Source organism: Drosophila suzukii, chromosome X, assembly GCF_043229965.1.
Source record: "Drosophila suzukii chromosome X, CBGP_Dsuzu_IsoJpt1.0, whole genome shotgun sequence".
NCBI lineage: Eukaryota > Metazoa > Arthropoda > Insecta > Diptera > Drosophilidae > Drosophila > Drosophila suzukii.
The window spans coordinates 11632749-11660021 of record NC_092084.1 but is presented as its reverse complement, the minus strand read 5'-3'; the positions used below and the strand labels follow the sequence as shown (position 1 = coordinate 11660021).

At 40.4% G+C, this 27273-nt stretch overlaps 1 protein-coding gene across 3 annotated transcripts in view; it reads right to left on the bottom strand.

Moving 5' to 3' along the window:
* dpr8 (defective proboscis extension response 8) overlaps positions 1-27273 on the bottom strand; it is a 167620-nt gene that overhangs the window by 125261 nt on the left and 15086 nt on the right. For all 3 annotated transcript variants that reach the window (XM_017070101.4, XM_065867796.2, XM_036820549.3), the window contains exon 2: positions 5015-5095. The gene's annotated coding sequence lies outside the window, so the exon portion shown is untranslated. The remainder of the gene's footprint in view (positions 1-5014; positions 5096-27273) is intronic.

Genomic DNA, 27273 nt, shown 5'->3' with positions numbered 1-27273 from the left:
TTTGACTTCCAGGGTATATACCCTGTCCTTTGACAACTTCTTTAAGGATTTCTTCAGCCACTCGAGGGTTTTCTTTTTTTTTTTTGCTGTTAATAATATTCAAATATAATGCAAACAATGTGCCAGAAAGTCGACGCAAAGTTGTCGCTTCACTGGGGGGTCGGCCACACCCCCCTTCCGGTCGACAAGGCCCTATAGTTTTCACTCAACTGTTTGCATTAATTTGATTCCTTTTTGGCCGCTCGTTTTGTATTGTAATATCCGGCCGCTTTGGCCGCGCTTCCTGGCCAAGAAAAAAAAAATATATATAGGCAGGCGTTCATTTTTTATTCAGCACACTTTTGGCCAACAGTCGACTTGGGCTGGGCGATTTCAGCCAACTTTATGCAGCTCTTTGTTTGCATTTTCCAACTCATTAAGAGTAATTCGCTTTGCTCTTCGTTATGTATTTTCCTCTGGTTTTTTTTTCTCATATTTTTTTATATTTTTTTCAATTTGCTTTGCATTTTTCAGCGGCGTGTTGAAGGTGCTCGAGTGGAAATTAAACACGCCGCCAGCTCGCCCACTCACCTAGGCACCCCCCAACCCACTTTTCCAGACCTGGCCTAAATATTTATGGGCCTAAATAATGGCCAGAACTGAAGAGGATGGCCAGACGGGCCCTGGACTTTAGTTAATTAATCATCGCATGAAAAATCACTGTATCAGTGGTCAGCAGCAGAATCGGATGGATGGTGGACGTGGAAGTGGAAGTGGAAGTGGATGTGGAAGTGGATGTGAACATGGATGTGGATGTGGATGTAGGGCGTTCAGGGTGCGTAACTGGATGCGAAACTAAACCTGAACCACAACTGAAACTTGGACTCCTCGGACCGGGGACAGCCTAAGCGAGCCCATAAATAAAGTGACAACAAACACACTTTCGGTTCGCAGGGAGGGGTGGAAATTACGCACGAGATTGTTGAACAAGCCAACAAACAAGGACGACGACTACGACGACAGCAATGTGGTCAAAACACAGCTAAAAAATAGAAAAAAAAAAAAGAAAAAAGCAGAAAAGGCGGGAATGTGACATGAACAACAAGGCGACTGCCGGCTGCCCACTAAGTATGCGCAAGTAAGCGATAGCCTATGAAAAGTGGCAGACAGCTCCTGAAAATGGGGGGAGGGGGGTTCCAGATAGACCCGCCACCAGCATAGATATAGCCCAGGCACAGTGGTTATGGCCTCAAGTTAAGTCCGCCAATAATTGCACAATTATCCAATCGCCTTTGCACTTACAAAACTGCGCATGCAATGTAAGCTCAATTGGTCGTTAAATATAATCACTTAAAATGTCAAACAAAACTGAAAAAAAAATATATGTTTACATAAAAAAAAAATTATAAACGATTTTTACAAATGGCCAGAAATGATAGTCAAGACTGAATAAAATCCGATTAAATCGTTGCTTGCATTCATCTCACTGCTAAATACAAATAAAATATACGTATATGAATACATTTTTGGTCAGCCATTCATTGACAGTAGAAATAAAAATAAAAAAATTAAGAGTGCCATTCGCAAATATTATTTGTGTACGCAATGTATTATGGAAATGCCAATATAAGTGCTAAAAAGTAAAGATGATGAGTGTAAGCTGTGAATTGGATTTATATATTTTTAAATGCTGCAGTTTTGAATTGCATGTAAAAGCTTATAAATTGGGTTTAACTATGAAAAGTAAAATCTATGATTTGTATAAATTTAATTTATGATTTTTATTTGCCAGGCGAAACTGTGAGTTGCAGAATAAACAAAAAATTAAATGTATATTCTACGGAAACACTAGTGTTGGCAAATTAATAAAAAGTTGTATAGAAATTATTAGTGTTGCGAAGTAAGTTAACAAGTTGTTTAAAAGTTTGCTGTGGTAATAAGTTCGGTATGAATCCATTGACATTTCGGATTCCAAATAAATTGTTGCATACTTTTAAGCACCTCTACTTAAAATATCTGAACCTTTACAAATTACTAGTGTTGGGAAGTCAGTTGAAAGTTGTCTAAAAGTATGCTGCGGCAAAAAGAAGTGTGGATTTGGGTATGAATCCCTAGGAATTTTAAATTGCAAATAAATTGTTGCGTACTTTTAGACACCTCTACTTAGCACTGTAGTTAAAGAAATTATTAGTGTTTCGAAATCAGAGAAAGTTGTCTAAAAGTATGCAGAGCTATAAAAAAGTTTAGTTTTCGGTATGAAACCATGGGAATTTCGGCTTCCGAAAAAATTGTTGCATACTTTTAAACACCTCTTCCCAAAACTTCTGTAACTTTGTGTACTTTTTGTCGACTTAAGTGAGTTGTATAGAGCTCTTTGGGGAAAATATAGTTATTAGTTGGGAGAGCTCCACTGTGCCCACAGCAAAAAGGACATGGGGAACGGACAGGCCCCGCAAAGCATGCAACAATTTGTGGCACTTGAAACGCAAGTCGCCCGCAACGCTTGACGGCTGACGGAAGTCCGTTAGCGTGGCCAAAAACTAATGCTAATGTATGTGTGAGCAAGTGTGCAGGTCCTGCGGCCGTCTACCCCTCAAACTACCCTCGCAGAGCAAATATCCTTGTGCCGAAGCAGAATGTTGGAATAAAATAAATAATCATAAAATAGAAATAAAATGACAAATTATTTCCGTTTCCGTTGAGCGAACTTCGAGGCGTGGCTGGCCTCGGCGGAGGTGATGTGGTGGTGTGGATCGGGTTTTCTGGCCAGGCTGAATCCTGGCTCCTGGCTTCCACAGATTTCTAGCCATCCAGAACATGCCTCGCACAGGAAGGAGTGTAACGAACTGCGCGGCAACGAGACCAAACGAATCGAAACGAAAACGTGAGGGCCTAGAACAGAGGGGCGAAACTTGGCTAATATATGCAGCTGCCAGTTGCCAGTTGCCAGTTGCCAGTTGCCAGTTACGTCCGCCCTCGCAGGACCCAGATGATCCTGGCAGCTTGTGTGACAGGAACACAGTAGCAGGAGCAAGAGCAAAGGCAGCACCGAGTGCATAATGTACTTAATGCGCCCCTGGTTTCCTTTGCCTCTGGCATAAGTAATTGGCCTTTCGGTTTTCCCTTAACCGCTCGTTTTGTCAGCAGAATGTACATGGGCACATGGGCCGTATACGTGATGCTCATACGCACTGCTCTTGGGTTTTTCATGTTTTCGTAACCGGTGTTCTTTGATTTAACCTCTAAGGTTTGGCCCGCCACCTCAATCGATAAACGAACATGTTCGCCGACCATTGCCAGGTCATTCCCCACAATGCTCAAATTAAATATTTACACATGCCGCAAATAGAGCCCTCATGTATGTAAATGTGTGCTTATGCCAGTTCATAATTAATAATTATTTTATTACTTTCACAAACAAACGGTGTAAAAGGGCAGAGCTCAAATGGCAGAGCCAGCCGTCTACTGGATACTCTATAACTTAAGTGGCCACTATAAATTACTGTGTAATCCATATATCGAATAACAAACTTTGGAATGATGGTGATTATTTTTACAGGTAATTAGGTCCACTAAAATTGAGAGCTTTTCAATTTCGGATTGGCAAACGCGAACAGTGAATCAGACAGACCTCTCCACCACAAAGGGCAACCCGTGGGCTACAAAATTATGACCGCAATTTGGGAAATGAAATGCATAAAGCAAAATAAGCAAATGGCACGCAAAGTGACCCGAGGCGGCGTCAAAACGTTCTAATTGGCCGCACAAAGCCAACCACGGGGTCAGCCTGAAGGGGCTGGGGGTACGGAGCGATGAGTAGGTTTTCTAGATTCTGGGAATGACGGGGGTGGTATTCGTAGCACTTGAAAAGTACTAGGAGTAGGGTCCCTGCTCGAGAGCCACTTCACTTCATGATTTCTGCACTTACCACTTGCATCTTGTTCTCGACAAGGCTACAATTTGTACGTAAATGAATATATATAAATAAAAATATAGCTACCCAATGTTTTTACAAGCTTCCATTCTTTCCCAATAAACCTAGAGTCCCTGTTTGGGCGCCACTTATCATCTTTATTATTCTTAGGTAGGTTGATACCTACGTACTCTAATCCTTAGAAATGTTCAATATATTTGTCCAAATGCCTATATCATACATTTATTTATAACCCCAATTCTATAAATTCCATATCGGTTAATATGGATAAAACTACGGCCCCTGTTTGGGCGCCAGTTAACCAGTAAAGGTTTTATAAAGCAGCATCAATCACTATATAAATCTTTCACAAAACGGATAATACAATTTCCGTTTCAACCAATGTTGGTTGATTTACGTCTAAATTAAATATAAACATTTTCTATGTTTTCTAATCGGCTTTGGAAATAATTTGTAAACCCAAACTCTGCCATATAGGATTGTGGTGCTTAGAACCCTCTAAATTTTAAGCATGGAAAATGGCTATAATGCATATCTGCAGCGGACATGTGTGTGTTTGTGAATGTGAGGGGTTGGTTGGCTTAAAAACTTTCACATGACTTTCACGAATAACCACTTATTTGCCCCGTGTAAAATCACTAGAGTAAAATGAGTGAGTTCAAGGACCAAGCCCCTGAGCCAAAAAGGGCCCCACCTGCCGAAAGGCCTGCCCAGAAACCCTTCCCTTTTGGATCGCATTGAACTTGTTTCAGACGCCCCCTACCGGCGTGTACATAACCTCGTTTCGTATTTATCAACGACTCATCATTGTGATGGAGGGCTCCTGTCAGCGGGCCGCGCCCCGCGTCGAATGTATTAAGCCGTCCCCCGGGGAACTGGGAACTTGGAACTGGGAACTGGGAGCTGGGAGCTGAAAACTTGGACCTGAGCCACTCCCGGCGGCCTCTTTTGGGGAAACGGGCCCCGAGAGCCCATCGCCCTCCGTCGCCTCCAATGGAATCTCAAAAATGGCGTGCCGAACAAAAATTAAGCAAATAAACTTGTCAACACATTCAACTTCATTATCGAGCCGAGGCCGCTCCCCGATGGTCTGAAACTTACCCGTCTGCAGAGCTCTTGTGGTTTTTACTTTTTCCGCCGCTCGGTTTTGTTGGGGTATTCGGACTTTCGTCCTTGGGCGGCCTGCAAAAAGAAGGGAAAAACCAGATGAGAAGAGAAATTATGACCTGGCTCAAGCTGCGAGATCCCAAAATGGCCGCCCTGGAATATACATATGCGAATATTTTGTGGTTTAATTTAGAGTGCCTGCGGGCGAGTTCGCAATAAGTATGAGTTTGAGTCAAGGGTTCGGGTGGGACTCCCCCAAAAAGATTCGCAATCACGCGCCCATTTCAGCAGCCGCCGGCAAGGACGCACACTTCAAAAATCCCCCAAAAAATCTTATAAATTCCTCTGAGCACGAACACTCTACTGCCGTGGAATATATGCCTGTGGTAAATTAAGTCCCTTTATACCTCCAAGCAATTGTTCTTTAAAAAAGTTGTGATTCATTTCATTTTTTATAAAATGGATCAGCTAGATCCATCACAAACTTTTTGGGGTTTGTTACTTGGAAATCGTTATTTAGTTGGTGAAGCGATAAAGTTCTATGGAAGCGATATACCTCTATATCTTTTGATCACTTTATAAGGTTTTGGAAATAAGTAGGTATATCCATACAGATGCTTTTAGAAAATAATATTAACAATCCCAAGTGATGAAATATTAATATACCTCACTTAAGATGGCCTAAAAGTAGAACACTTATCTTTCAGATTAAAGACACTTTGAGCTCCGAAAAGCCAGCAAGGGAGTGAGCCATTTTCAATATACCATGGCCCGAGTGCCGAATTCAGATAAATCATGAAACTTTATAGTTTTACAAGCAGTTGGACACACAATGCCCAACATAATCAGGCGAAGCAACAGTGGGCATCAATTTTACAGCCCCCCGAGCGGGGATCCAAACAATTTGCGCAAATATTGTTGTTTGCATATCGAACCCTTCTCGCCATCGACCATCCACCATCCACTATCGACCATGCACCATCCATATCCACCATCTACCATCCACCATCCACCAAAGCTGCACAATGAGCGGGGCGAGCAAACAAATTTATGACCGTCATAACGTTGGGATGGCCGGAGTCGATTGGAGTCCGGCAAACACGGGGCCGACAAAATGTCTATAGTGCTACATAATAATCATAATAATAAATAGCAATAAAAGCGCTACAAAGGAAATTAAATTTCTGTATCCGCAAAGAATTTCAAAAGTGCACACAGGAAACGACAGCGGATCTGGGGTTTGGTTTCTGGAGGCACTGGCCCTTTCCTTCCCCCCACACTTTGCGGCCCTTAAATTGCCCATAAGCTGTTTAACTGAGTTATTAGGGCCTCGAGTTTCGAGTCGCCATCCTCATCCGCATCCTGCTGACCCTCAGATCCTTGAGTCCTGGCAGGACAACTCCTCGAGTGCTGCCGGTTGGGCAGCCAGCGTGGCAGGATGGCTATATTAATGTTAATTAATGTTAAATGCCTAGGCGTTTCAAAATCATTTGCAATTTGGCCAGAACCGCTGTCCAAGCACCCAGAACCAAGTGCACCGTTCAAAATTGATGAGATATTGTACTCGTTTTGATGAAATTCCAAAGCCATTTAAGAGAAAGTGAAAGAAGGAAGAATATCATGTTCCTAACTTTGAATATATCTTTTTTTTGAAAAGGTACCAGGTATTTGATATGGTATATGATATGATATATGACATATGATATGATACATGATATGATACATGACATGAAATATGATATGATATATGATATGATATATGATATGACATATGATATGATATATGATATGAAATTTGTTAGTTATATCATGTTTAGTGTTTTATAACTATGTACAAATGAGGATATGATTGATGATCTTAGTATTTTTTTATCTGTGGGAATACTGGACAGCCCTTGTCGACGCCTCCAATGGCCCATCACCATCATTAATAATTTGATAATTAGTTCGAGTTGTGGCGTTGACGCCTGCCAGTTTGAATCCTGCAGGATCTATATCTGCAGGGACTTTCTGTGTTGTTTTTGAGAGGTCAGTCAGGGATATCCTTTGAGGGACCTGAACGAACAGTGGCAAACCAATTGAGTCGCATTTAACGGGCTGACAATGGGGCATATATATGTATGTATATGTATAAAGCGCTTTGTTCCACTCGGTCGGCAGTCGTGGGCGGTGGGGCGTTGCCCTCAAAAAAAAAAAAAAAAAAAAAGAAAGAGCTGGGGGCGTGGCCGGCCATATATGACGTGTGACAAATTTTTGCGGTTGGCAAAGCCAACGAGGGTCGTGTATTGTAGGTGGCAAATGTGTCTCCTCTCGTCTATGGCCGGAAAATTGTCCAACATATCCGGGTAGCGTTGAGGTTGGCTGGCTATTGTGGAAAATGATGGTAGCATGTAGTAGTAGTCGTCCCAGGGGTGGGGGTTTTTGTCCAGAGCCCAGCAAAATACCGCTTTACTTGCAGTTAAATAGGGCGGAAAAATAATTGAACCATTATCAGGCAGTCTGCCGTATCCTGAACCGCACACACCCCCCCCCTCGCCACACACACAGTGTACATTCTGTACATCCTTGAGGAGAGTTTGGTGAATAAATTTCGAGCTTGTTTCGTTTTTTGGTTTATTGTGCTTATTACAAAATATTTAACACCCGCCAAGGAGCAGAAGGAGCCAAAGGAGCTGCCACGCCCCTGTCACACAGTCGTCCAACGCCCCCTTTTTGGAGCTCCTTGTATTTCATCCTGTCTGGCTGAAAATTGTTGCCTCATTGTACAAATTTATGTTAATATTTTAAATTTCCGTGCTGGCTAGCGAAGACTGAACGCCCCCAGTTGTTTGTTATTGGCCTGGATGGCCTGAGTGTCCTGAGTGTCCTGGGTGTCCTGTGAACGAACGCCCCATGTCGCTTGTAAAATGTAATGTAATTTCTACGCTGCCGGCTTTTGGGGGGCAGGACGAAAAGGACTCGGGTCTCAGGACCCCGGGAGCTCCCACGAATATTTGTGAAACAGGAGAGCCGCTTAAAGAGCGGCCATATTTTTAAAAAGCCGCAAACTGCAATGACAGTTAACGCCACTGGAAACGCATGTGTAGTGGGGTTTTATAAATATTTAACGCTCATATTTTATGCACATTTTTCATACATGAAGCAGCTTGAGCGGACAAAGGACAATGGGCCAATGGACGTTCGGCATCATTAATTAATCCCAAAACGTTGATCCTGATGGACCGCAGAACGCCCAGAGCCCCCGGAACACCCGTAACCCCCCGAAACGGGGGCTTTCGGCTTTAAGTGCTGGAAAATTCAAGTGAAAATTGTGAAGGGAAAATGGTGAAAAATAAGCAAATGGAAAATGCTAAGGCCGCTGCTGCTGCTGCTGCATTGTGTGTGTTTAAACGTCCTCCGCCCACCATATTGCGGCATGTTGTTGCGTTGAGCCTCATTAAGCGCACTTTGTCCTGCCGACTGTGTCCATTTAAAGGAAACTCCTCAGCCACCCTGCCCCTCAACCCCGCCACCGATTCATTCCTTCTCGTTTGCCATAAATTATTTTTAAATGCATACTTATGTGGAATTTTGCCACGCGCTGCCGCGACAACTTTTCATAATTTTTATTTACATGATGCGGTTGTGGGCGATGGCTACAGAGGTCCTGCTCCTGGTCCTGGTCGTGGTCCTGGTCCTTCCTGAATGCCAGCAGCCAGGATTGAGGGCCGCTTTCAGTGGCGGTGTGTAACCGCATTAAAATGATTTGTAACGAGCGATGGCGGGCCTGTCTGAAGCCCGATGGCTTTGCAAAAACAAAAAAAAAAACAAGCAGAAAACTGAAAAACGGGCGAAAAAATAAACGGACAGCCAGGATGTGCCGGGGGTGTCCTGCAGCATTTACCACACGCATCACTTGCCACGGCGCCTGCATCTGACTCCCTGACAGCACATCCCCCGATGTCCTGCGATGTCCTCCGATGTCCTCCGTCATCGCGACCCTCGAATGCCGCTGCATTTCAGCCGGAGGTCATTCGGGTCGGCCGATCGGAGGTGGCGCTGGCTGCACGAGTTCAAACGCGCATTAAAGGGGAAAAGGGAGGATTCTTAAAGGGGCTTCATAAAAATGTTTACTTTCTTTATAGCAGCCAAAAAACTGAATTTTTAGGGCGAAAAATGGAGTTCCGATTTTAGTCAACAATACGAGATTCAGATTTTAGTCAAAAATGCGATTTTTCTTTCCAGTTTTTTAATTGTAGTTTGGTCAAATCAAGGCGTACAGCTAAAAGACCGACTGTTTTGAACAGCTTGCTAAATTTGCTAACGATCCCAACCAATTTAAGGAAAATTTATTTTTTTACCAATTTTCGAATTTTTGGTAAGGGGGTGCATCGTCTATTTTTGCGAAAAATGTGAAAAATTAAAAATTTCCAGGTTTGAACGCCAATGGATTGGAAATTAAGCAACGAGCTCAACGAGGTATGACATTCCTCGATCTGACGTATACTTTTTGTATACCAGCCAAAAAACTGGATTTTTAGGGCGAAAAATGGAGTTCCGATTTTAGTCAAAAATACGAAATTTCGATTTTAGTCAAAAATGCGATTTTTCTTTCCAGTTTTTTAGTTGTAGTTTGGTCAAATCAAGGCGTACAGCTAAAAGACCGACTGTTTTGAACAGCTTGCTAAATTTGCTAACGATCCCAACCAATTTAAGGAAAATTTACTTTTTTACCAATTTTCGAATTTTTGGTAAGGGGGTGCATCGTCTATTTTTGCGAAAAATGTGAAAAATTAAAAATTTCCAGGTTTGAACGCCAATGGATTGGAAATTAAGCAACGAGCTCAACGAGGTATGACATTCCTCGATCTGACGTATACTTTTTTTATAGCAGCCAAAAAACTGGATTTTTAGGGCGAAAAATGGAGTTCCGATTTTAGTCAAAAATACAAAATTTCGATTTTAGTCAAAAATGCGATTTTTCTTTCCAGTTTTTTAATCGTAGTTTGGTCAAATCAAGGCGTACAGCTAAAAGACCGACTGTTTTGAACAGCTTGCTAAATTTGCTAACGATCCCAACCAATTTAAGGAAAATTTATTTTTTTACCAATTTTCGAATTTTTGGTAAGGGGGTGCATCGTCTATTTTTGCGAAAAATGTGAAAAATTAAAAATTTCCAGGTTTGAACGCTAATGGATTGGAAATTAAGCAACGAGCTCAACGAGGTATGACATTCCTCGATCTGACGTATACTTTTTTTATAGCAGCCAAAAAACTGGATTTTTAGGGCGAAAAATGGAGTTCCGATTTTAGTCAAAAATACGAAATTTCGATTTTAGTCGAAAAATGCGATTTTTCTTTCCAGTTTTTTAGTTGTAGTTTGGTCAAATCAAGGCGTACAGCTAAAAGACCGACTGTTTTGAACAGCTTGCTAAATTTGCTAACGATCCCAACCAATTTAAGGAAAATTTATTTTTTTACCAATTTTCGAATTTTTGGTAAGGGGGTGCATCGTCTATTTTTGCGAAAAATGTGAAAAATTAAAAATTTCCAGGTTTCAACGCCAATGGATTGGAAATTAAGCAACGAGCTCAACGAGGTATGACATTCCTCGATCTGACGTATACTTTTTGTATACCAGCCAAAAAACTGGATTTTTAGGGCGAAAAATGGAGTTCCGATTTTAGTCAAAAATACGAAATTTCGATTTTAGTCAAAAATGCGATTTTTCTTTCCAGTTTTTTAGTTGTAGTTTGGTCAAATCAAGGCGTACAGCTAAAAGACCGACTGTTTTGAACAGCTTGCTAAATTTGCTAACGATCCCAACCAATTTAAGGAAAATTTACTTTTTTACCAATTTTCGAATTTTTGGTAAGGGGGTGCATCGTCTATTTTTGCGAAAAATGTGAAAAATTAAAAATTTCCAGGTTTGAACGCCAATGGATTGGAAATTAAGCAACGAGCTCAACGAGGTATGACATTCCTCGATCTGACGTATACTTTTTTTATAGCAGCCAAAAAACTGGATTTTTAGGGCGAAAAATGGAGTTCCGATTTTAGTCAAAAATACAAAATTTCGATTTTAGTCAAAAATGCGATTTTTCTTTCCAGTTTTTTAATCGTAGTTTGGTCAAATCAAGGCGTACAGCTACAAGACCGACTGTTTTGAACAGCTTGCTAAACTTGCTAACGATCCCAACCAATTTAAGGAAAATTTATTTTTTTACCAATTTTCGAATTTTTTGTAATTTTATAGCTTTTGTTTTTAAAGATTTGCAATTGAAAAATGTAATTAGTTGATTTTTAGAACCTGTTCCTCTTTGTTTAAAAATAAACAGACCAATTTTCGTATTAAAATACTTCAGTAAATATATACCCATATAACAAATTTCTGGTGCTGCAATTAAGCAGACCAAAACAATCTGGCTTAGACATAAACCTATCTTCCCATGCCCACCCTCGAGTCAAATAAAATAGTTTCAAAAACAAGGGGGTGCATATAAAATATTAACACAATTTCCGACACCGAACTTTACGAAGAACTTTTTGTGTCTGGAATTTGTAGTGAAGTAAATATTGTGCATATGGCCGTAATCCCAAGTTCAGCTGGGTGAGTTCCTCGTTGAGCAGCTTCAGCTGGTCGAGTGTGTGGAGAATAATCCCCCTTCTGCCCCTACGACCATCGTAATCAATCTAATTATTATCAACTTTGCATTCGCAAATCCGCCTCCAGTGGCCCCCCGTCTGACCCTTTCTACCCCCCCTTGGATTCCGTGTTCTAGGGCCACCATATGGCGAGGTCTGCTCAGTTATAAATAATGCCATCGAGCATATGCTGGGTTACTGGGGGATATTTACTCACGCAATAAGTATAATACTTGTTCGAGTGCAGACACTTGCCGTGAAGGTTCTCCCCTATCAATCGGTTTTTAATTGAGTTTGCCTGTGTGGGATTTTTCCATTGTGCCACCGGATATGCTTGCAAGTGTCTGCTCATTTCACCTTCCTGATGACATTTTAAGAGTCCTTCGCATAGACAAGTTCGCACATCCAGGCAACGGAATTACCTTAATTATTTATATTTAGGTTTTGGCCATACTCTATGTGTGTGTGTGTGTGTGCCCTCTTTCGGTAAAAGTGGAAATGATAAACTGGTAAAATATTCAGATTTGATGACACACACACACCCCCCATTTTACCCCACTCGACCACTCAATCAACCACATCGATCGATTTTCAATCTCAGCCCGAGTGGAAATTGTTATGAAGTTCGTTTATTTATTTATTTTTCGTCCGCACACTGTTGCAGTTCATTTCGTATCTTTTTCTCTGCATTTTTTGCACTTTGAGCTGAAAACTATTATGCATGGCAGCCGACTTCTGCCTTTGGCACTGCACTCGATGGATAGGCAAATACATGGCTGCTAGTGGAGCACATAACTCTGCCATTTAATTACTTAAGCAATCCATGGATATGTGGCAAATTTGCGGCGATTTGCTGGGATTTTCAGCCAATCGTAGGGAATTTGTAGTGAAAAAACTGCGTGAAATGCAAGAAATTGCACTGGTAAATCTGTGAAAGCCTTTCGATTTTCACAGGTGAAGAGCAAAAGTGCTCGAAGGTCTTGTTTACAAAAGGTTTGAATGGCAGCCAAAGGGGCTTATTCAGCAAGCTCGACTCGGGGTAATTTCAAAGCCAAATTGATATTGTTTTCTATTTGTTTTACATTTAAGAAAAAAAACTTGAAAGCTGAAGCGGAATTTAAAATAAGCCAAAGGTTCTAAAGGAAAAATATATTTTTAAAAAATCTAACAACATGAAAATAAAGAATATAAAAGAAGGTTAAAGGTAAGTTGGTTTTATATAGCTGTGAAGCACTTCTTTGGATGGAAAAATACCTTTTCTTATATCTCAAATGATTTTAAAAATAGCTATATATTTTTGTTTAAGTTTTTCCTTGATTTTGATTGATTGTGTGGCTCGGAAACCAGGGCTAAATTAAATTTTGGCTGGAAGCCACCGACTTTGCCTTTGATATTTAAGCCGTCTACTAAAGCGTCGAGTTGAACAAAAGGGAGAACAGCAAACGGCGTTTAATGTTAACGCTTTGTTGCCGATGTTGGCCAACTCCCTTAACCCTTAACCCTTGTCCGCCCTCCGCTTCTCCGGCTGGCTCACATAATTTAAATTCCATGCCTGTTTCGCTTTGGTCGCTAACCAGGCTGTTTTGCCATGCGACTCACATACAAAGTACGAAATACGAAATACGAAATACAAAATACAAAATGCTCCATAAACGAAAATGGCCGCCCCGTGTGTCTGTGTGCGAGTCCACATGTGTGTGTGTGTGTTAGCCGCTGTGTGCGTGTTAGCCGCTGAAACTGGAACTTCAATTCAATCAATTACGCGCTAATGCACTTCAAAGTATATTCCTTTATACAAAACAATATCGCGGGCAAACAGTGCCTGCAAAAAAAAATGGAACCACTCCCACCCGCTGACCGAAACGAAGTCAAACGTCGGATTATGCAGTTACACTGGGAGAAAAAGTAGTCACCGGTGGAGGGAAAAATAAAAACACACATAAATATTATTTAACATAAAAAACCCAGCATCTCCATAAAATCTTCTTCAAAAAGTTTGATTCTTTAATATTCCTTTTATTTTTTGATCCTTACATGTTGAATTCCAGTTATACCATATGTTAAAAATCCGAAGTATAATATATCACAAATTATAATAGAAAACGCTTAATTTGATTAAACTAATTCTCTCAATTTATATATATATATTTCTATTTTTAACAATCATACCCATGCAAATTAAGATCTATATAGGTTTTTTAGACACAATTTTATAGTTCTTAAATACTTCCTAATCGAGAATAGTTTTTTTTTATTTCTAATTTTAACTTGTCTTGACGTAAGATATTGTCCTAAATTTAAGAAATTAGTAAAATAACATTTACTAAATCTAAGTAGAAGTAAAATATTATTTTATATACGATTGATTCTGTATTTTTTCATGCCCCACATCATTCCAAGGTATTTCTTTATATACCTTACATTTTTTTTGTGTATATTATGTATCATACTTGTATTTTAAATTGAATTTCATGACCTCTCAGCAGGAATATTCCTAATTTATATTTTTAATAATGGTGAATTTTTTCGAGTGCATCAAAGCGCCAGGTGAGCTCCAGATGAAAAAGGGGCCGTTGCGTGAGATCTTTTTGTTTGCCGGCTCGGATGTCACCTGGTGGTGGCCAAAGAAGTGCGGGGGGATGGGCAGATGTGGGTGGCAGCTGCCTAACCCTTGTAACCCGTGACCTTTTCAGCACCCACTCCACGCCCATTCCACAGCCCGCCCACCAATGCGTGTGCCTTTGTTTGCGTGCGTTGACAGGCGAAAGGAAAATCCATTGAAATTCAATTTAAAGAATGTTGACAAACGTTTGTCGTGAAACTGCGATGCCAAAAACCCAACACGGTTGCCATTGGCTCGACGGCAGCTTAAAGAGAGTCCTGGCCAGGCGATGATTTCCAGGTACTGCAATGTCATTGAAAACTCCCAGATCAGCCCTAAAAATCATTTAGTCTGACGAGAAAAGCCCCAAGGGGATTTTCACAGGGGCTCATTACGGATTGGTCTGTCATTCGATACACTGAATACCATACAACGGGCTTGGTAATCCATTAATATATGCGAAAAGTGTGAATGCATTGGTGGAAAGTGATTTTCTAACAGGTTATGGTTAAAATAAAGGAGGTAGAATGATGCTGGCACAGAATAGATGGTCAGAAATGCTGGTGTGAGTTATGTTTTTAATAATTGTAGGTATTCAATGTATAGTTTCTGGAAGTGGGACCAGCAATGAACTATTATTTATAGCTTTACTTAGTATTTTATTTGTTTTTTTGGGAAAAAGGTGGTTCCCATTTAATAACGTTTATTCCAGAACTACATTTTTGATCCATTAAAATTATTAATAAGTTTAAATGTGCATACGTTTATGGATAAATAAGGTTGATGTATAACACCTATAATTATTCCCATGCCAATTTCAACCATGTATAATATATCTACATTGATTACCCAGAACTGGTAGAACCAAGCTGTGTTTAATCAAAAGTTCTATTTGAAAACACAAGCCAATATCGATTACATATCAGTGGCAGGAGCAAATCTACGGAACACTATCGAAGGACCCACAACAGCCCTCAGCCATCAGAAACAACAACAGTGCCCCCTGCACCGCACTTATCCCAATTGGTCATCACAATAACTTCAATATATTATATTACCTAATTACAGCCAACACTTGGCTGGGTCCTCCCATTCCCGTTTCCTCTGGCCCCTCTCAAGGACCACATCCCATGGATACTGACGTGGTCAAATCATGTCGATGAAAATTTTGAAGCTTTTAAACTACTTCAAACACAGAATAAGATAGACACTCGAGCTGGGTGGATGGGGGTATGGTGGAATGGTGGATCGGAGTGATATGATGGAGCACTCGGAACAAAGGATGCGGATGGGAAAAGGGGCGGAGCTGGTTTGGCTTGGGTTGAAGGGTCCTAGCAAGCGAAGCGTTGACAGCGTTTGAGCCAAAGGAATCAACTCTGGGCTCTCTAGTTGACTCAACTTCTTCGTTTGCCTTCTTTGTGTCTGTCTGTGTGTGCTTTCTTCCTTCCCCCTTTTGGCAATCCTTACAAAGAAGGCACATATCACACCTCCAGGACGGGGAAAGTGTGTGCGTGTGTGTGTGCTGGTTATGCCACAGGGATCTCAAATTAACACTTGAAACGCAATGGGGCGAGGAGGCAAAGGACGAGCTCCTGATGTCCTTAGGAGAACCAGAAACCCAGCGAGAACCTGAGAACCCAAGGAGATTGGGCGGCTGAGTGGGCTTCCCCGGTTTTTCTTCCATTTTTTTTTGTGGCTTGTTACGAGCGAATCGAGCGTATGACTTAACAAGTGTTCCAATCTGCAAGGACGCACTAATACCCGCACTCACACACACACACACACACACTTTCACTCAGTAGAACACTCACACAACTGCGGAATGTCCTTTACGAGTTGTCATCGGTTTTGCTTTTGGCCCAAAACATTCCCAAAACGGGATTGGCTTTGTTAGTGTTGCCTTTGCCTCTTGCCTTTCATTCGTTTTAAAGCATTTTTTAACACTTTGCCCGCCATTACGCGGGGGAGAAAGTAGCGGATAAAGGTTCAGGAGAAAGTGGAAAAACGGAGGAAAAGCCAGAAGGGCCTGCATGTGGTAATTGCCACAGGCCTTTAGCGATTTTCCTTCGCGTTGGGGCATCGTTTTCCATTTTTGTTTGCCCAGCTGGCTCATCCCCTTACACTTTTATTATTTATTTTCTTCTCCCTTTTTTTTATTTTTATTTTCATTTTCATTTTTATTTTATTTTTATTCTTTTTGGACCACCACCACCACCGTCCTTTTTGATGTGAGATTGTGTTTGTCTTTGCCACAAACAAACCGACGGCCCTGCGAGTTTATCTACGAGTGTCGTCTGTCGCTGGTATGGTCGTGTAATACGATTATTCGCTGGATTTGCCAAGAAATTCACATTTTTCGGAGCCTGCCTAGCCAGCAAATCTCCCTTTTATTCGGGTTTTTGGGCCCAGAACGGCCTTATCTAAGCGGTTCAGTGAGGAATGGAAATAATTGATCTTTAGCATCAATTTGGCATTAAGATTGCCAATGCCATGAAAAGGAAAAAATGGACAATCAAATGCCATTTCAGGTTCGATAAGCATTATAACAATAGGAATTTTAATAGAATAAAATGTTTAATACATAAAGATCTTCGTAAAATTAAAAAACAAATTTTTCTTTTAAGGTGACTCGTGTAGGTTTGTGCTAAGAACTGATTTTAAAAAGAAAAAACTAAAAAATAATTTGCTTTCATTTTCTATTTTGTTATAATTCTTAGAATTTGGCGCCTAAAGTACTTTTGATTTAAAGCTCAACCTTGAAGACAGGATGAATTGCTTTTACTTGGCGCCCAACGTGGGGCTGTCAATGCTTTTGATTTAAAGCTCAACCTTAAATACAAGATAAATTGTTTTTATAATTTTATTTTTTCAGCTAACGCATTCTATGTCAAACACTAAATTCAATCTGGCTTTTGTGGCCTTCGAGACATAATAAACAAGCCTATTCTGCCCATAAATATTAATGTATATAATACTTCCAGCATTTCGTTGCCTAGTCCACATACTGTAATAATAATAGTAATGTGCTGCGATAATATTGACTAACCATAAAGGGCTTCGTGTGGCAGCGGGTTAAACCAGGATGTTAACCTCTTTCTGAAAACCGATATCAGATGACACATTCGCGGGTTAACTTTGCACGCTTAACTCGACGGCCTGTCGCGCATGTTAACTGTTTGCCTGGCATTGGCCAAGTCTATTTGTTGTCGCGGCCGGGAAAGCCAAGAAAGACTTATTTGTGGGCCTTGGCAGCACTTAGTGGTGTTCAAACAAGCCATTTGCCACCCTGCTTTCTCAGCTTTCTCGCCTTTCTCCGCTTTCTTCTCCTCAATCGTGCAACTCATTCACCTTAGCCTTGGGCTCAGTGAGTTGGCTTATGTGTCTAGACTCTAGACTCTAGGATTTCGCTATACCATTCAACTTGGACTTTGTCTTGGAGTAGCCCCCAACCATTTGGTGTCCCACGCGACTTGTCAATCAAATGGAGACGGGCGAAGGCATCAATCAAGCTTGCCAATCATCCATCAATCAATCAAACCAGCTGCTGCTCGTCTCCCTCTGCCTTTTCTCCCCCTTTTGTCTAGCCAAGAATTGGGCCGAAGACATAAATAAAGAAAGAAATTCCATTTCAGCTGATTGTCGCGATGCGTCTTAATCCCGAATGCCAATTTCGGAGGCTTCTCTGGGTATTATTACTTGTATCTTTGCTATTTACGTAGATTTAATTTTGATGCGTTGGCCAAATGCAGGCACAATCAATTGAAATTCATCATTCATCCGGTTTTGGAGGTGTTGGGAAATGGGGAAATGGGGAGTGTCGCAATCACAACGCACCCCATCGCTCATCAAAGCTCATTAGAGTGCGGAAAAGTGCCCGCGGAAAAGCGATGATGGAAAATGGTGTGTCTGTGTGAGTGTGTAAGCATGTGCAATCGAGGGGAAAGCGATGACTAAGTGCTTGGGGGGGAAATCGGGTAAAATGTAAATTGATAAGACAAGTGCTAAGATGTGGCTAAGTCGATGAGTCTCACTAAATCGCAAAGAATATCATTTGGCACAAGCTCAAGTGGGATATTACTAGGTGTTTACTGAAGCATAAGTGTATTATACTTTCCTGCCTCTGGAATATATTTTATTTTCGGTAATTAAAGCCAAAAATAAATATTAAATATTAATAGAAAAGATTCACTGAACATGTACGAATAAATTATTTTCAAAACCATTAACTAACTAAATAAATAATTTAACTATTTGAAATGCCAGGTAAATGCATTATTTATATTTTGGTAATGCAGTTTGCCATTTAACGTAGGCCAGTTGAACCAACCGCTCTTGAAAATGTATGATTATTTTTTGATGGCAATTGCATCTGCAGGACTTCTGAAATACCCCACATAAATAACTGAGGGCGTGAAGATGTCTACCCCGATTATTTGTACGCCATCGCATGGCATTGATACCGTTTGGGATGTAATGCAGTATCCTGGGGGCAGAGGTGGATTTCCACCTCATGACAGCTACTTGCTCGCCCGGTTGACTGGGCCAGGACAACGGGACAGGAACAGGGACATCAGGACGACGCCTTGAAGGAGCCAGCCTTTCAGAGCTTAAAACAATGAGACAACGGCAACGGCAACGCAGAAATGGCGACGACAACGACGGCTACCTGACAACCCTGAGGTGTGTCCTGTCTGCTGCTCCTGCTGCTCCGCATCCTTGTTGTTCACCGCCTTCTTCCCTTCCTCCTTCCTTTTCGCCTCCTTCTTTTCCACCTTCCTGCCAGAGTTGCCCCCCAGCGGACTGCTGCTCGTCTGTTTGTTTGCCAGCTTGTTTGCCTGCGCCATTGAGTTTTCCATTTCATATTCAAGGGCAAACACAGGGCGAGTGCTGACAACAACGACAAGCAGTACAAGTGGGCTTCGGAGAGCCCCCAGTTCCGACCTCAAGATACCCGCCTTTTTGAATCTCGAGATGCGATGGAATCGAAAAATTGATATTGCCCAACTTGTTAGTTGCTCAATTGACCCAGGTTGATTCAGGCAGCTTGCTTCCCTTCTTTGCTCGTGATTATCAACTAGGACGTATTGGGGAATACAGGTTTTTCATTTCACTTCTTTAAGTCAATTCATATACCCTTTCCTTAGATTTTTTATACCTAGACTTTAAAGCAAACTTTTTTGATACGTTGGCAGCCCTATGCACCTATCAAATGAAAACTATATATGTTTAAAAAATGCCTAAAGCTTTAATATCAAGCTAATTTGGGAGTAAAGATACTATTTATAATTTTCACAGCTGGTTCAAGTTATTCTATTAGAAATATAAAGGATTTTAAAATAAATGTATTAATAATATTAATTATAGTGTTATGTTTTTGATAAAGATTCCTGTTCAATATTTGATGATCTTATTATGATATGGTGTATGTTTTCTGCATCTAAGGAACCTTTGCCTCAGTTCTGTACTCAAAACACCCACATATCATATGAGTAAGGGGTATGCCAAGACGTAGTCCTCAATCTAACCCCCCTTTGGGGTCCGAATTCGTCCTGGAATCCCCCCCCCCCCATTTCACCTGCATTTAAGCCGCGGGCAGTGACTTGAGCTGAGTCGACTTGGCGACTCTTTCAATTGCGCTATTAAAAATCATTTAGAGTCTGACAAATAAACAGCTGCAGGGCGTCCTGTTTGGATAGCACCCTGTTGGGCCCAAGCCCCCCACTCCGCCCCTGGAATTTCGCCCCTGGCTCAGGTGGGTTGAAGGACCTTGGCCCAGGTTTCCTTTGTGGGGGGTGGCTCTGCTTTTTTTCTCCTTTTCTTTTTTTGGGTATAGATTCCTAACAGCATTTAATTTCAGTCGCACCGCAATTTAGAGATATTTTTTTGTAGAGGGTAAAAAAAACCAGCAAATCAACAATGAAAACATTTTCGCAGCGGGCAAATGGAAATATGGAAATTAAAATGGAATTAAAACATTTTTTATTTAAATAACACACAGAGAGATATTTCTATTTCGCTGTTGCACAAGGAAAGTTAATAAAATATGCAACTGTAAAATAAGAAAATGGCGAGCAGGGCTGAAATAGCAAACGCGGACTACAATCAAAATACAATGCAATGGGGTGGAAATGTGGGTGGTGGTGTAGTGGGTGGCTTAGTGGGTGGTTTAGGGGTGGTTTAGGGTGTGCCTTAGTGGGTGGCTTAGGTGGTATTTCAGGGGGTGGTTCAAAGGACATACAAACACACACACACTCGCTGCGTTTACACAGCTGTGCGCCAAGTGAAATTTTCACACATCTTGGGGTGCTTGTGTATGTGAGCTTTCTCTCCATTACAAATTTGATAACTAACTTCAATGTTTGCTCTACGCTCAACCATAAGTAGGGTGCAAAAATTAGTTAGTTCTTTGTCTGAAAGTTGAGTTTGGCTAGCAGGTATTAAGTGGGTAATGAAGTATCTATTGCTGAAAGCTCATAAATAATTTGCCAAGCAACTGCTTTGTTTCTCTATTCCTTCTTCTTTTTTTTTGGGCAACACGAATCCAAGACGCTTAATCAATAGATATAATTATAACCATGCTGACCTCATTTTCGGCTTATACGAACTATTTAAAGTATAGAAACGCCGGCGAAACGCTCTAAACGAAAATAGAACATAATTAATGGGAATAAAGGCAGCCGGAAGAGGTCGATTGCCGGTTCTATTAGGGGTTGAGCGGGGTCTATAAATAAATCGCGGCCATGTAACCCTAAAAAATTAACCATTTAAGCGGGGGGAAAATACTTAAAGGAGTATTCTGCCCATCAAATGTCTAATTATGCACTGAATATAGCATTTTGAGAACCACGGAAAGCCAGTTTTAAATTCACCAGCCAACTCGGCGTATACGCAATGCCAAATTTAGAGTGTATATCTGTGTGTGTGTTGACCTAAATGGGGGGGGGGATGGGTATTTTGGATGCTATGGGGCTGACAGGCTTGTGACTTGTGGACACTTCAGCTGGCATTTGCAACAACAAGTGGAGGCTGCGTAACCGAAACTAAAACAATAACAACAGAGACAATTTTCGTCATTTGATTGTTTTAAATTTTGCATTAGGCTTTTGTCATCCTGTTTGTTTACTTATTTATTTGCTGTTGCTGCTTTCTTTCTTTCACTCCTCCAACTCTCCACTCTCCATTTCTATTTCCAGTTTGTTTATTTGTTTGTTAGCCAACTTGTTTGCCCCAGCTTTGCCTGTGCATTAAATGCAATTCGAATTAGAATTTGGCTTTCGCCTGTCGGTCCAACATCTATATGGATTCCCCCCAGAATTTCCCCTATATATATGTATGTATATAGTGCCCGCGGCATTTGGCGGCGATTGGCAGTTTAATTGGCCATTTTGTATAACAATTTGTAGTCGTCGCTATTTGCTTTCGCCTGGTGTGCTGGCAATTTGCGGCCTGTTTTGCTTTCGGGCCGCAGCATTGGTGCCTGTTATATGGCCAGCTTTGGTTAAAAATTTAATGAAAATTTCGGGCCCTGCCCGGGCTGTCTTTGCAGTTGTTGTTATGAATCAAAATTTGGATACGCAATGAATTGGAAACGTTTCGGAATGAGATAGCCGCAAAGCCGATGCAGAGAGAGAAATTGTTGGGTTACAATATATCACAATTTTATATGTTTCGGGAACCTGAAAATATTTATTAAGTATTTTTTAAAGGCTCATTATACAATTTTTTAAAATAATATGTTCTAGTTCTAATTTAAATTTAAATATCCTGACATTTAAGACAGTTATATCAAATAAAAAAAATATTATCCATAGTTGTCAAAGTCCAATAATATTATAGTATAGTCATAACAACTGGTACCATTAAAAATTAGTTTAGAAAACATTTCGGACTTCATAAGAATACAAAAAAATATTCCCCTGCCTAATTAGTTATCCTTATAATAGCATATCCCATATTTTTCTCAGTGCCCACAGATGGGGGAAAGTGAAAGCGAAATAAAACTGGCAACTGGAATTGAATGAACAACGGATTCGGCCAAGGATTCATGGATCAGAGAGCCGGTCGAGCCGGATGATTTTGGGCCAAGGCTGTGGGGCTATTAGAGATCCAGTTCGGCGCTCACGAGCATATTTTAATTAAATGCCTTGGCATAAAAATATTTTACGCATTTAACTGACAGAGACGGATAGATTATATGGTATTTTGGTATATATATATTATGCATATAGATAGTGGTATCACATTAATGCAGCTTAATTACGTGACATAATTTAGAAGGCGATGACAAAACGGCGACAGGCAACGACAATTCGCCTTTGTTTACGGCCAGCACCCGTTCCGTTTCGTTCCGCACTTTGGCATTGTAACTTCTTTTTATAGCGCTACCTGGTCCAGGCATAGATGCCATCCTCAGGGCTTCCAATCCCCATCCCCCCCCCAGAAAACCAACCATTTCCCAGCTCATGTCCTGAATTATGAGGCGCTCTCCCCCTGGCTTTCCCACTCACTCACTCGCTGGCAGTTATGCTAAGCTCTGCAAATGAACATCATAAATAAAGGTCCTGGAGAGGGAGGGGGGCCAGAAAATAGAATAGAGTGGGTGGTTTTGGGTCGTAGCACCGCCGAGGCGCACGTGAGACAATGTCGAACAACAATAAAGAAAGTAAACTTTAACTCAAAATACATGACACAACTTTCGGGCTATACAAGTGATCGAATAGGTAATACCATTTATTAAGGGTTTAGGGTATATTTTTTAATTAAAGTGACCAGGTATCATTCAAATTATGGCATATCTTTAATGGAAATGGTATTTCAATCAAGTGAAATAATCGTATGTGACTAAAAGTCAAGATCATTTAGGATTAGTTATGTATGTCTTTTACAACGACGGTTTCTAAAATAGTTTTTTAAATATTAAAAAATATATTACTATTATAATGTATTTTTAAAAAATCTCTCAAGATATAAAGCATTTCTAAAAATGTCTAAAAGTTAGCAATGAAAGAAGAAACTTATAGTCCATAAAACATTATATCGTATAAACTTATATTGCAGCATACTTTTAGGCACTTTTAAAAAGGAATTTTAAAATAATGTCATACAGATTGTAGCATACTTTAAAACACCTTTATAAGTGATTTAAAAACTAGGTTACCCCAAACTTAAAGCCCAACATGCCTTACTACACCTCGAGTTGTGACTAAAAGTTGGTTTCGAATTGCGCGCATGTTTAAATGCTGTTATGAATATGACAGCCAAGGAGGCAGGGGCGTCGCTGGAGGGGGGTGGGCGTGGCGCTGATGGTGCTGCCAAATCAACCGCATGAGTCTCCTCGAGGAGGTGGAGTGGGAAATGCTTATGAGCATTTGTTTTTTTTTCCCTGGTTTCGGTTCGGTTCTTCTCTCATTTCGCGAATTATTTTCGTAATAACCCCCTGTAGCCCAAAAATACCGCCTGTCGCTTGTAAGACAACTTCCGCTAATGCAAGCGCCCGCTTCCGTTTCCGTCCCCCCTCCCCTCGCCATTCCACCCCTCTTTAACGCTCGGGTTCTGGCTCCGGTTCCGCTTCTCCTTCCGCCCCAGCAAACCCCCAGCTTTTCGCCGGTTTTTGTTTCACTTTCGGCTCATTTCTTATTTCACTGCCATAGCCTGCTTGTGTTTGGGTCCCTGTTTGTTTTCTGCTTTTTAGAACCTATGAAAATGCAAATTGTGTTAAATGTTGATGTGTTTGTAATCAAAGCCCCCCCCCCCCCCATTTTGCGAGACGAGGAAAAATATCAACCATAGCACCCAGTGACAAAAGACCAGCGTCGGTGGCGTATACGCGATATGGATTGTGGGAAGTGGGCTGGGGGGGGTTTGGAAATAACATTTCCAATTACCCGAGTTTATTGCCAGCGATATGAGTGGGTAGCGCTTTCGGGGGAATTCACTCTAGTGCCTCTATTTTTGCGATTCTTGAAATTCCGCTTGTTGGCAAAAATTTATCCTAATTACAAACGACTTTTATTGATTAATCCCACTTAAAATAACTAAGGAAATGTGATACTTCAAAGGTTTCTGATAATAAATCTAGCTAAAAATAATTTTTAAAATACAAAGGGAGATACTACAGTTTGAAAAATTATTTGATAAATTTCATGATTTTTCCTAGAGACTTTGAAAATGTGACAAATTAGACGGCCCTTAAACAATTTACAGCTTTTTAACTTAAGCCATAAGAAAAATCGATTTTTAAGGATTTTTTACAAAAAAAAAAGGCTGAAAACTTGATCAATCTTTTGAATAATATACAAAAACACAGCTTCTTAATAAAAACTATAAAAATATTTTTCTTTCTTTTTAAATAACATTTTTTTTCACTGATTTAAAAAAAAATACGTATTAATTCAAGCAAACAATGATTTTATATTAAAAAAAAATAATAAAAAGGAGTTTAAGGGTTTTAAAAAAGATACAAAAACACCCATTTAATTATTTTTTTTAATTTTTTTCGGTTGAATTCTTATAAAAATAAACTTCATTGGAATATTTCAACAACAAATGCTAATTATTTTAAGAAATTGAAACCAAAACTGTAACCTTTTTAAAAATCTTAGTTAATCAGATTTTTTTTATATTTAAAACACACTTTTTTCATTTCCTAGCAACTGGGTATTGATCATCAGAGGAGCCTTTCGTCTGCAACAAGATGTGTTAAGTCGTAATGCGCGTTCATTCACAATTTTAATATGCGCGATTTCGTTGATTATGTGCCATTGTCGGCACAAGGACCTTGATGATGGGGCTCCTCCTCCAGCTCCTCCTTCAGATCCTCCTCCTCCAGGACCTGCTTTTCCAGGACCTCCTCCGCCTGCGACTCCTCCTCCAACGCAACGATGGAGCCGACGACAGGTGGCCAGGGTTGCCAGGGCAATCAAGTAAATTACGGAAATTTACAACTTGCCGGGGTCACATCCCTCACACTTCCCGCTCCTTATTTATTTTTTTGTTTATTTGTTTGATTGCGTTTCGCAAATTGGCATCGCCTCAGTCATAAAATTTGATGCTAGTGCGTAGGCAATGCGGCAAGTATGGGGTGTTATTCTTTTTTTTTTGGATATGGGTTGGGGGTAAATGCTGTGGCCAGAAACCCCTTCCAATTTAATGCCACAGCAAAGCCATAAAACTGATGTCCTATTAAATTATTGAGCATAAATTCAAACAACCAGCCACAAAACAAGAAAAAAAAAATGATGAAATAAGCGAGAGGATAAAGCTGTAAGGCAAATCAGCGGGCGAAAAAAAATCGAGTTGAACATATCAAATAAATAATAAATAAATGACAGTCGATAAAAAATGGCATCGTTTGTAGTTGTTCTTCGGTCCTCTGAATCCAAATGTGTGTGTGACAGGGCGACATCATTGAACAGGACATCACAGAACAACCATAATAGAGCGATTCATTTGCAGATTTCACCCGCCAGCCCCCATTTTATTTATTGTATATTCAAAAAAAGACAAAAAAAAAACAGAAACAATTGGTCAAAAATAAAATAGTACAAAGAATAATGAAACGAATCATTGAGGCAAATATTTGAATGATGACGACTGCTGGCGGAATATTATAAAAATGTTATTACGCTGAAAAATTTCAAAAACACAATGTTACATTTAGTCAGGCGCCAAAAGTGTGGATACAAAAAAATAGAAGAGTGCTTTGAACCCAAATGAGTTCTGTTCGGAGTTCTTTGTGCATACATACTTATCCAGGACCCCCTGACAAATTGAGGCAAAATGCAGCCGAGCAGTCGCAGGACTTCCAGGACCTCCACAGACTCCTTTTCCCAAAACGAAAAAGATTCATTAATCAAAAAAAACCCCAAAGGAGCCAGCTGGAATAAGCTGGCAAAAAAAAAAAAAAAGAAATGAGAAACGAAGAGAAAGTCACTCAAAGAAGCCGCATTTGAAGGAGCTGTAGAAGATCTGGGCAGCAGAAAGGTAAATCTATGAATATGCAAAAGGAAAAGCAGCTCATGTATTTATTATAGGTGAGCCGCAAACAGAAGGAGGATTCTCTCCTTTGTCAAAAGCGAAATTTAAACAAAAGGCGCCAACAAATTCTATGAAGGCCTTAAATAATTAAGCAGCAAGCAAATGAAAGCACACTTTTGGCAAGTCATTGCCTCACTATTGGGAAAAACAAATAAGGAAGACTATTTCGGTCTAATCTATTTTTCATAAAAATCCCCAACAATTCATATTGTTTTAGCTATTATTGTTATACGGATATTTTGGTTATTGTAGCGCTGAAAAAATGTATAGTAGGTACACTATATAACTAGTATTTATTATCTCTAGCCATATAAATTGCAGGGATATATTGTAAATAAATAATTGAAATTCAATTTACTATCTATGGGCTGTTAAAGCCCCACATTCTCGGAAACAACATGAAAATGTCGATTTAAATAGACCAAAATCATGTCCGAAAGTGCGGTTAAGTTTTAAACCAAACAAGGCTCGCCTGCTCTTAAATATTTGTCCAACAAACTCAATTCACCACCAGCAGCCTCTCATTAGGATGGCAAAAAAGTAAACAAAAATTCCGGCAACCTTCGGCAGAGATTCGGAAATTGTGGGCTAATAGAAAAATTTGTCGCAATACGAAAGTTATTGACAAATGCGAAACCATCCATCCACCAATGGGGAAAAACAGGACACGTTGGGACGTGAAAACATTGGGAAATTTCACAAATTTAGTAAAACAAAAAGAAAAAGAGTTTGGAAAAACAGGATGAGAGGAGAAAACTAATTCACATGAGGGGCAGAAATCCGTAATTCGAATTTCAATAGCCGGAGGGGGAGGGGGGCAGGGATTGTGAAAGGATCAAGGAGGGGACACACTGGCAACTTTGCAGGCAGCCGCAAGTTGGCAACCCTGGCACAACCCTATAAACCGAAACCTTTAAAACCATTTAACGTAACTTTCAAAACCAGGCTTGCCAAATATGTGTGAGCGTGTCAGTGTGTGTGTCAGTGCGTG